The 12,000-nt window shown below is 53.0% G+C and overlaps 1 protein-coding gene across 4 annotated transcripts in view; it reads right to left on the bottom strand.

The window, feature by feature from the left end:
• Positions 1–12,000, bottom strand: part of USP42 (ubiquitin specific peptidase 42) — a 224,336-nt gene that overhangs the window by 57,398 nt on the left and 154,938 nt on the right. The window lies entirely within an intron of this gene.

Raw genomic sequence — 12,000 nt, 5'->3', positions numbered from 1 at the left:
CGCACCCCCCATCGTGCTACATCCCCCATGCTGCGCACCCCCCATGCTATAATAGTTCTCCTATTATACTCAGAGAGGAGTATAATAGGAGGACTAAAATAGGAGGAGTAGTCCTGGGGGGAGAGGAGTATAATGCCGGCTCCCTGCACATGTGTACCGGGAGCCGGTGTACGCTGGTAACTATGATACACATCGGGTAACTAAGGGACCTTAGTTACCCGATGCGATGTGTATAATGGTTACCAGCGTTCACCGGCTCCGTCACGATCCCAGCAGCGCAAGGTTATGTCTAGCGATGCGTGCGGAGGGCCGGGGCGAGTGGCCAATCCATGCGGAGGGCGGGGCCAGGCCGAGGCGAGCGACCAATCCGTGGGGGGGGGGGGGCCGAGCCGAGGCGAGCGGCCAATCCGTGCGGGGGTCGGGGCCATGGCGAGCCCAGCGGACAATCAGCTTTGTTTCACCGTAAGGACACAATTTTGGAGACAGACAGACAGAGGCAAATATATATATATATATATATATATGATACTGACAGCAGATCTAGAAATTAACCAAAACCAGTGTGTGTATTATTTCAGGAGGATTGTGCCTGCAAAAGCAAAGCAAAACCGCCACCAAAAGTGAACATAGTGCGCAGCAATGTAAAAACGACCTTTCAGTGCACACGTTCAGTCTTGATACTTTTAAAAGGAACCGGTCACCACTTTTTTGCCCTTTAAGCTGCGGCCACCACCACCAGTGGGCTCTTATATACATCATTCTAACATGTGGTATATAAGAGCCCAGGCCGAGGGTATAACGGAAAAAACAACAACAACAAAAAAAACAAAAAAAAGAATTTTGTTACTTACCGTAAATTCTTTTTCTTATAGTTCCGACATGGGAGACCCAGACCATGGGGTGTATAGCTTCTGCCTCCGGAGGACACACAAAGTACTACACTAAAAAGTGTAGCTCCTCCCTCCGAGCATATACACCCCCTGGAAGACCACATCTAGCCAGTTTAGTGCAAAAGCTGAAGGAGGACATTCACCCACAAGTAGGGAGAGTAAAACCCGGAATAACCGGAACCTCTGTCTACAACAACAGCCGGTGAAAACACACGGAACAAGAACTGCCAACAGGCAACAGGGAGGGTGCTGGGTCTCCCATGTCGGAACTATAAGAAAAAGAATTTACGGTAAGTAAACAAAATTCTCTTTTTCTTCATCGTTCCTTATGGGAGACCCAGACCATGGGACATCTCAAAGCAGTCCATGGGTGGGAAATAAACAGAAACTGAGAAGTAGGCAAAACCTAACTTCACAAATGGGCGACAGGCGCCTGAAGGATGCGTCTGCCCAAGCTCGCATCTGCCGAAGCATGAGCATGCACTTGGTAGTGCTTCGAAAAGGTGTGCAGACTAGACCAAGTGGCAGCCTGACAGACCTGCTGAGCCGTAGCCTGGTGCCTGAAAGCCCAAGAGGCACCGACAGCTCTGGTCGAGTGCGCCCTAATCCCCGGCGGGGGAGGCACCTGAGTACATTGGTAGGCATCGGATATGGCCGACCTAATCCAACGAGCTAGGGTCGGTTTAGAAGCCGAGAGACCCTTGCGCTGACCTTTGGTCAGCACAAAAAGAGAGGTGCACCGCCTAAGGGCAGCGGTGCGTGACACATAGATCCGGAGCGCCCGCACCAAATCTAAAGTATGCAACGCTTTCTCAAAGCGATGCACAGGGGCCGGACAAAGGGAAGGCAATGAAATGTCCTGGTTAAGGTGGAAAGGAGACACCACCTTAGGGAGAAAGTCCGGAGTCGGACGGAGAACCACCTTGTCTTGGTGAAAAACCAAAAAGGGTGACTCCGAAGAGAGCGCAGCCAAATCAGAGACTCTCCTGAGAGAAGTTATGGCCACCAGAAAGACCACTTTCTATGAAAGACGAAACAAAGAAACCTCCCTAAGAGGCTCAAAGGGGGGTTTCTGTAAGGCCGTGAGGACCAGATTGAGGTCCCAGGGATCCAGAGGCCGCCGGTAAGGCGGAATGATGCGAGATGCGCCCTGCATGAAGGTGCGCACCTGGGCCAGTCGGGCGATACGCCGCTGGAACAACACTGACCGAGCCGAGACCTGTCCCTTGAGGGAATTGAGGGATAGTCCTAGCTGCAGACCGGACTGTAGAAAGGACAGGATGGTCGGCAAGGAAAACGGCCAAGGAGCATGGCCGGAAGAGCGACACCAGGACAGGAAAATTCTCCAAGTCCTGTGATAGATCTTGACGGAGGAAGACTTACGGGCCCGAGTCATAGTGGAGATGACCTCGGAAGGAATGCCTGAAGCCGTCAGGATCCAGGACTCAAGAGCCACGCCGTCAATCTGAGAGCCGCAGAATTCTGGCGGAAAAACGGACCTTGTGAGAGAAGGTCTGGGCGGTCCGGGAGATGCCACGGCACCTGTACGGACAGACGGAGCAGGTCTGGGTACCAAGCTCGCCTGGGTCAGTCTGGAGCAATGATTATGACCCGACGGCCCTCCATTCTGATCTTGCGCAGGACTCTGGGCAAGAGAGCTAGAGGGGGAAACACGTAGGCCAGACGGAACTGGGACCAATCCTGAACCAGCGCGTCCGCCGCCAAGGCATGAGGATCGTGGGAGCGAGCCACGTAAACCGGGACCTTGTTGTTGTGCCGGGATGCCATTAGATCCACTTCCGGAGTGCCCCACTTGCGGCAGATTGACCGGAACACTGCTGGATGCAGGGCCCACTCGCCGCTGTCCACGGTTTGACGGCTGAGATAATCTGCCTCCCAGTTTTCTACGCCTGGGATGTGGACTGCGGATATGGTGGACTTGGAGTCCTCCGTCCACTGAAGGATATGTTGAACTTCCAACATTGCTAGGCGGCTGCGAGTTCCGCCCTGGTGATTGATGTAGGCAACTGCTGTCGCGTTGTCTGACTGGACTCGGATGTGCTTGCCCGCCAACAGGTGGTGAAAGGCTACGAGAGCTAGGAGCACCGCTCTGATTTCCAGCACATTGATCGAGAGGGCTGATTCGGACGGAGTCCAAGTGCCCTGTGCTCGGTGGTGGAGAAACACTGCTCCCCAGCCGGATAGACTGGCATCCGTGGTGAGAATCACCCAGGACGGGGCCAGAAAGGAGCGTCCCTGAGACAGAGAGAGGGGCCGAAGCCACCACTGAAGAGAGCTCCTGGTCTGTGGCGACAGAGCCATCAGCCTGTGCAAGGAAGAGGTCCGTTTGTCCCAACAGCGGAGAATGTCCAGCTGCAGGGGACGCAGATGGAACTAGGCAAAGGGAACCGCTTCCATTGACGCCACCATCTGACCCAGCACCTGCATGAGGTGCCTGATGGAATGACGGCGGGGCCTCAGCAGAGAGCGTACCGCCAGATGAAGGGACTGCTGTTTGACTAAGGGCAGCTTCACAAGTGCCGGCAGAGTCTCGAATTGCATCCCTAGGTACGTAAGTTCCTGGGTCGGGGTCAGAGTGGACTTGGGCAGATTGACAAGCCACCCGAATTGAACAAGCGTGGCGAGAGTGAGCGAGACACTCCGCTGACAGTCTGCACTGGATGAAGCCTTGACTAGAAGGTCGTCCAGGTAAGGATTCACTGCCAACCCCTGGAGGTGCAGAACCGCAACCACTGCTGCCATGACCTTGGCGAATACACGAGGGGCCGTGGCTAACCCGAAGGGGAGAGCCACGAATTGGAAATGTTCCTCTCCGATTGCAAAACGTAGCCAACGCTGGTGTGAAACTGCAATTGGCACATGCAGATAGGCATCTCTGATGTCGATGGATGCTAGAAAATCTCCTTGGGTCATTGAGGCAATGACCGATCGCAGAGATTCCATGCGAAAGTGCCGCACTTGAACATGCTTGTTGAGAAGCTTGAGATCCAGGATGGGCCGGAAGGAACCGTCCTTCTTGGGGACTAGGAAGAGGTTTGAGTAGAAACCTCTGAACCGTTCCCGGGCGGGAACCGGTACAATTACTCCGTTGGCCTGCAAGGAAACCACGGCCTGAGAGAAGACGGCGGCTTTGGAGCAGGGGGGAGTGGACAGAAAAAATCTATTGGGCGGGCTGGAAGAAAATTCTATCCTGTAGCCGTGGGAGATTATATCCCGCACCCACTGATCGGAGACGTGTTGGAACCACACGTCGCCAAAGTGGGAGAGCCTGCCACCGACCAAGGACGTTGCTGGCGCAGCCAGATCGTCAAGAGGAGGCTGCCTTAGTGGCAGCGGCTCCTCCGCTCTTCTGAGGACGCGGCTTCGTGCGCCAGCTGGGTTTTCGATCCTTGGCTGAGTTAGTGGACGAGGCTGAGGGCTTAGAGGATGACCAGTTAGAGGAACGAAAGGAGCGAAACCTCGACTGGTTCCTGCCCTGGACAGGTCTCCTGGTTTTAGTTTGTGGCAAGGAAGTACTCTTCCCGCCAGTAGCTTCCTTAATAATTTCATCCAGTTGTTCACCGAACAGCCGGGACCCAGCAAAGGGGAGCCCAGCAAGGTACTTCTTAGAAGAAGCGTCTGCTTTCCACTCTCGAAGCCACAAGATCCTGCGGATCGCGAGGGAATTAGCGGAAGCCACCGCCGTGCGGTGAGAAGCCTCCAGAATGGCAGACATGGCATAGGATGAAAAAGCCAAAGCCTGGGAAGTTAAGGCAACCATTTCGGGCATAGAGTCCCTGGTGAGGGAATGCATCTCCTCCAGAGAAGCAGAGACGGCCTTAAGAGCCCACACCGCTGCAAAAGACGGGGAGAACGAGGCCCCTGCCGCCTCATATAGAGATTTGGCCAGGTGGTCAACCTGGCGGTCAGTGGGATCCTTAAGTGAGGTGCCATCGGTCACATACAACTGTCCGGGCTGAGATTCTAGACACCGGAGGGTCTACCTTTGGTGAATGAGCCCACTCCTTGACCACCTCTGGTGGAAAGGGAAAACGTTCATCAGAACTACGCTTTGGGAAGCGTTTGTCAGGACAGGCCCTGGGCTTGGTCACAGTGGCCTGAAAACTGGAGTGGTTAAAAAACATACTCCTTGCTCTCTTAGGTGAGGTAAACTGGTGTTTTTCTACCAGAGAGGCTTGCTCCTCTGATACTGGCGGATTGAGGTCCAGTACGGAATTAATGGACGCAATCAAGTCACTAACATCCGCATCCCCTTCAGATAAATCAATGGGGTACATAGAGGTAGCGTCGGAGCCCACAGTAAAGGCATCCTCCTCGCCCTGCAATTCAGCTCGTGAATCAGAGCCGTGGGACGAGGAAGGAGAAGAGTCCCTGCGTCTCCGTTTAGGAGGACGGGGTCCGGGAACAGATGAAAAATCCTCTGTGAGCTCTGCAGAGCGAGTCGGAGCAGCAGAGGCGCCCTGAGAAGGGGGCTGATGCATGGTCAGCAGAGTCCGGGACAGCTGTCCGATGGAGTCGGCAAAGGACTGGGAGATAGTATTAGAAAACGATGCTACCCAAGCCGGGGGTTCAGCCACCGGGGCCGGAGCAGCCGGAGAGACCCCTGGGGAGACTCCAGGCTGAGGCACCACCATGTTAGAGCAGGCATCACAATGTGGATATGTGCTCGGTTCAGGCAGTATGAGCTGACATGCAGTGCATATAGAGTAAAGCCTTGCTCCTAGTGAGAGACATGCTGCTGATGTGGAGGCTCTGCAGTAAAGAACACACTCCTTCAGAATGACCCTCAGAGAGTGTATAATAAAGTCCACAACCAGAGGTTGTGGCTTACCAGACCATTTTGTGTGCCCTCCGGATTCCACAGCTTGGACCCCCAGACAGATGCAGAGCTGCAGCAGCCAGCGCCGATCAGTGTGTAAACGCTGATAAAATGGCGCCGGAGTGAGGGGGGGGTGGGGTTTAGTCCAAGAGCGGGAACCGGAGGGCCAAGGAGAAATACAGGGGAGGGAAACATCTCCTCAGAGAGGAGTGTCCTCCCTTGAGCTGAACGGCCGGTGGGCGGCGCCGCACTGTCCCTCTGCATGACTAACATGCAGGGGCAGTGAAAACGAAACTAGGCCGCAGCCGAAGCCGGGGCCTAAATTTTCTCATGCGGCCGACGAGCAGGCACCCTCGGCGCGGTTTCAGGAGAAAACCAGAGAACCGGCCGGAAATCACAGCACAGTGACATAACACACTCTCCCCACAATAAATGCACAAGGGACCCTTCAATAACGTCTCAATACTTAGCTTATGAGACGCAGGGCCAGGTCCCTGAGGGGTGAGTGCTCCGTCCGGCAGGGTCCTGAAAGGGCTGCGGATGGAGACCGGTCTCCTGCAAAGCAGAGAGAACCGTGATGGCTCCCACTTCAAGCCAGAGCCCGAGGGATGGTAAAGGAGCGCGGCATGTAAGGCTCCAGCCTTGTAAATCAACCTTAACAGCACCGCCGACACAGTGGGATGAGAAGGGACATGCCGGGAGTCCAGCTTGGACCCGCTTTTCTTCCAACTCTTTGAAATCAAAAATCAGATGAGAATGCATGTGTGTGTGACCTCCTGAACACAAAGCATTGAACTGGCTAGATGTGGTCTTCCAGGGGGTGTATATGCTCGGAGGGAGGAGCTACACTTTTTAGTGTAGTACTTTGTGTGTCCTCCGGAGGCAGAAGCTATACACCCCATGGTCTGGGTCTCCCATAAGGAACGATGAAGAAACAGACTTTATAATACTTACCTAACGGTCGCACGGTGGGCCTTATGGGAGTCTCTGTTCTCCGGTGCCAGCTCTTTCAGCCATCTTAGTCCCTAGCCGCAGTGCATGACGCATCCAACGTCATCCACACTCGCCGGCATTAAGGTCCTGAGCAAGTATTGTAGTGCGCCTGCGAGGGACCGGCGAGTGTGTATGAGGTAGGACGCGTCATGTACACAGGCTTCAGAAAGAGGACGAATATGGCCGAAAGGGAAGGCGCCGGCACCAGAGACACCCATAACGCCCACCGCACAACCATTAGGCAAGTATAAGGCCCTGTGCCCACGGGAGCTTGCTTCTGCGGATTTTGCCGCGGAAAACCTGCAGATTAATCTGGATTTTCCAGATAAATCCGCAGGTTTCAGCATGTACAGACACTCCCCATGTTATCCTATGGGACATGGGGAGTTCTGTGTCCACATTGCAGAATGTGCGGCTGCGGAATATACTGCGGATATCCCACAGCCGCACATAACTGCATGTCAATTATGCATGTCAATCCTTCGGGAATCCCCTGCCTTGGTCCCATACTTACCTGCCTTGATAGCAGACACCCGGTCATTTCCCCTCGGTGCACAGGAGCAGGAAGCAGGAGGTGGGCGGGGCCTGCTCGAGCTCTGGTCATGTGACTGCCGGAGCTAGTTCAGGCCCGCCCACCTTCTCCTTCACAGTGTAAACACGGCCGGAGACGGGAGAGAAGTGCTGCGTGATGGAGGCAAGTATGAACGCCCCGATCACTCAGCACTTGTTCTGCATTGAGGATGCAGTGCTGAAGCCATGGTACTGTATCCTCAAAGCAGAATGACCGCAGCATATCCGCAGGACATTCCGCAAATAATCCGCAGCATGGAAACAGACAAAGTTGTGCTGCGGTTTTCTGGGAGCTCCTGCAGAATGTCCTGCGGATAGAACGCAGGACACTTTCCCCGTGGGCACATATAAAGTGTTTTTTATGTTCTCACAGCGGCCTGAGCTCTTATATACAGCATTGTAACATGCTGTATATAAGAGGCCACTGGTGGCCGCAGCTTATAGGCCAAAAAACTGGTGACAGGTTCCCTTTAACTCCATCAAGATTCAGAAACCATGAAGCTCACTATGTCCAATTTAGTGTAAAACGGTGGTCCACAGATTGACAGTGAGCCCCGTTCACATCAGATATCCAGTTTTTATGCTAATGAGACGCAAGTGCTGGGGACCTGGGGCTTGGCCCTGCACTTACAGCTCTCCAGCCGCCAATCACAGTCACACTTCTCGCAGTTAGGCCCCTTTCAGACGTCCATGTTTAGTCAGGTACAAGCCAGACACATCGGTATGGTCATACGTGTGTCATCGTGTCTGCATATGTGTGACACGTACGGGAGAAAACACGGGTCTTTGAAATAAAAAGGATGTTCTATATTCACCTGTATCCAGCGTGGTTTTCTTCAGTTCTGCTGTCTCAGGCTTCTGACAGCCACTCATTATAGTCATTGATTATTCACTGCACTGAGGAGCTGGAAGCCGGAGCATTGCGAGGACTGGTGAGTATCCAGCAAGCAAGCAGTGTGTGTGCAGTGACGTCCAGGAGGTCAGAGTTCCCAATGACCTCTGATGACACCTGTGCTGCAGCGGGTGTCACAACGGTGACTTCACGGGTTCATCAGAGTTCATTGGGAACTCTTATGACCTCCTGGACGTCACTGCACACACACCGCTTGCTGAATACTCCCCAGCCCCCGCGATGCTGTTCATGGCGATGTTACTGCTTCCAGGTCCTCCGTGCAGTCAAGAATCAATAAATATAATAAGTGGGGGCAGCAGAGGCAAAGAAAACAGCGCTGGATACAGGCGAGTATAGAAAATCTTATTATTTCAAAGACCCATGTTTTCGCCGGTACGTGTCACACTGATGTCTCATGGATCACATCAGCGTGCGATCCGTGACACACCCGAGCTGCCAGACGAAAAAAAAAAAAAAAAACAAAAAAAAAAACCCCCCAAAAACACAGTAACCCCCCCCCTCCCCCCAAAAAAAACCCAGATGTCGTGTGTGCAGAGCCATGGTGGTGGTGGGGGGGTTGAAGGGGTGTCACATGGGCCGTATAGCTCTAGAAAATAACATGGATATGTGTGGCATCAGATGTCACACATACCTGAAACATGGACGTCTGAAAGGGGCCCGACTTATTCCACTGCCCAACATGCTACACAAGCGCCATGACTGCTTGGCTGGAGAATGCACAGTAGGCAGCCAAGACGTTACGAGGGGTGGACTATTGACCTGAGCACGTGCTGCTCTTGGGAATGACAGCACTTGCTTGGGAGCAGATCATAGAAGAGCGTCAATTCAGCCTGTGCTAGGGGGCTGGCCGTGAAATAAGGGAGATGCCAGATATGCAAGAGCTTGGCTAAACCCCAGGCCCCCCTGCATTTGTGGCTTGTTAGCATACATTGTAACCTTGCAAGCAGGGTCCTCTCCTCCTGTGGCTGTTGAATGTGTTCATTTGTAATGTCTTTTTATCTGTACATACCATACATTAAAGTGCCTTGAAAAATTATTCATACCCCTTTTCCACTTTTTTTTTTTTTAATGTTCCACTCCCAAATCAAATACAGTGGAACCTTGCTAACGAGAACAATCCGTTCTGGGACTGTGCTTGCTAACCAAGTTACTCGTCTAGCAAAGCAAAATTACCCATAGGAAATCATTACAATGCAGACAGTTCGTTCCACAACTTGTGCAATCTCCCATCCTGGTGCTCTGTTGTGCCATTCCACACACACACACACACACATTGTGCTCACCTTACCTTCCATCACTGGCCTCCTGGTTCTTGTAGTTCGCTCGTACAGGATGTGTATGGGATAACCATTGCGACCGATGCCGGGACCATCGCTGCCATAGCGCTGACGTCAAAGGCAGGAGCCACTTGCATCTGATTGGTCAGCACGCTGCCTTTGAGTAGCGATTGACAGCAGAAGTTCCTCCCTCGTCGCGATGGTTACCTGACACACATCCTGTACCGGCAATCTATAAGAACCGGGAAGATAAGAGGTGCGTGCGTGCGTGCGCGCGCGCGCGCGTGCGTGCGTGCGTGTGTACTGCAAGAGAGGGTGAGCGCGGTGGAAGTACGGAACCTGACGTGTGTGCGGTGAGTATACGGCAAAGCTTGCTCGTAAACGGAGTTACAAATTTACAGCAAGCTTAGCTCGTTAGGCGAAATACTCGCTAGCTGGGTTACTCGTTAACCGAGGTGTCACTGTATGCATTTTATTGGGATGGATCGGGATATACCAATATTAAAGTAGCAAGTATTTCTGAAGAGTAAAAAAATGATACATGGGGTTTCTAAAACATTGTAAAAGAAGGGAATTTTGTTTACTTACCGTAAATTCCTTTTCTTCTAGCTCCAATTGGGAGACCCAGACAATTGGGTGTATAGCTACTGCCTCCGGAGGCCACACAAAGCACTACACTAAAAAGTGTAAGGCCCCTCCCCTTCTGCCTATACACCCCCCGTGGGATCACGGGCTCCTCAGTTTTAGTGCAAGAGCAAGAAGGAGGAAAGCCAATAACTGGTTTAAAAAACAAATTCAATCCGATGAAACTGAAACCATTCAACATGAACAACATGTGTACCCGAAAAAACAAAAATCCCTAAGAAAACAGGGCGGGTGCTGGGTCTCCCAATTGGAGCTAGAAGAAAAGGAATTTACGGTAAGTAAACAAAATTCCCTTCTTTATCGCTCCTAATTGGGAGACCCAGACAATTGGGACGTCCAAAAGCAGTCCCTGGGTGGGTAAAATAACACCTCGTGATAGGGCCGTAAAAACAGCCCTTTCCTACAGGTGGGCAACCGCCGCCTGAAGGACTTGTCTACCTAGGCTGGCGTCCGCCGAAGCGTAGGTATGCACCTGATAATGCTTGGTAAAAGTGTGCAGACTCGACCAGGTAGCCGCCTGGTACACCTGCTGAGCCGTAGCCTGGTGCCGTAATGCCCAGGACGCACCCACGGCTCTGGTAGAATGGGCCTTCAGCCCTGAGGGAACCGGAATCCCAGCAGAACGGTAGGCTTCAAGAATTGGTTCCTTGATCCACCGAGCCAGGGTGGATTTGGAAGCTTGCGACCCTTTACGCTGACCAGCGACAAGGACAAAGAGTGCATCCGAGCGGCGCAGAGGCGCCGTGCGGGAAATGTAGATTCTGAGTGCTCTCACCAGATCCAACAAATGCAAATCCTTTTCACATTGAGGAACTGGATGAGGACACAAAGAAGGTAAGACGATATCCTGATTGAGATGAAAGGGGGATACCACCTTAGGGAGAAACTCCGGAATCGGGCGCAGAACCACCTTGTCCTGGTGAAACACCAGGAAGGGAGATTTCCATGACAGCGCTGCTAGCTCGGACACTCTCCGAAGAGACGTGACCGCTACTAGAAAAACCACTTTCTGTGACAGGCGAGAAAGGGAAACATCCCTCATAGGCTCGAAAGGCGGCTTCTGGAGAGCAATTAGAACCCTGTTCAGATCCCAGGGCTCTAACGGCCGCTTGTAAGGAGGGACGATATGACAAACCCCTTGCAGGAACGTGCGTACCTGAGGAAGTCGTGCTAGGTGTTTCTGAAAAAATACAGACAGCGCTGAGACTTGTCCTTTAAGGGAGCCTAGCGACAAACCTTTTTCCAAACCGGATTGCAGGAAGGAAAGAAGAGTAGGCAATGCAAATGGCCAGGGAGAGACTCCCTGAGCAGAGCACAAAGATAAGAATATCTTCCACGTCCTGTGGTAGATCTTGGCGGAGGATGGTTTTCTAGCCTGTCTCATGGTGGCAATGACCTCTTGAGATAATCCTGAAGACGCTAGGATCCAGGACTCAATGGCCACACAGTCAGGTTCAGGGCAGCAGAATTCCGATGGAAAAACGGCCCTTGGGACAACAAGTCTGGTCGGTCTGGAAGTGCCCACGGTTGGCCTACCGTGAGGTGCCAGAGATCCGGATACCACGACCTCCTCGGCCAGTCTGGAGCGACGAGGATGGCGCGGTGGCAGTCGGACCTGATCTTGCGCAGCACTCTGGGCAACAGTGCCAGAGGTGGGAACACATAAGGTAGCCGGAACTGCGACCAATCTTGAACTAAGGCGTCCGCCGCCAGAGCTCGGTGATCGTGAGACCGTGCCACGAAAGCCGGGACCTTGTTGTTGTGCCGGGACGCCATTAGGTCGACGTCCGGCATCCCCCAGCGGCGACAGATCTCCTGAAACACGTCCGGGTGAAGAGACCATTCCCCTGCGTCCATACCCTGGCGACTGAG

This window comes from Anomaloglossus baeobatrachus, chromosome 7 (assembly GCF_048569485.1).
Source record: "Anomaloglossus baeobatrachus isolate aAnoBae1 chromosome 7, aAnoBae1.hap1, whole genome shotgun sequence".
NCBI lineage: Eukaryota > Metazoa > Chordata > Amphibia > Anura > Aromobatidae > Anomaloglossus > Anomaloglossus baeobatrachus.
Note: the sequence above shows the minus strand (reverse complement) of the source record. Positions and strands in the feature narration are given on the sequence as shown.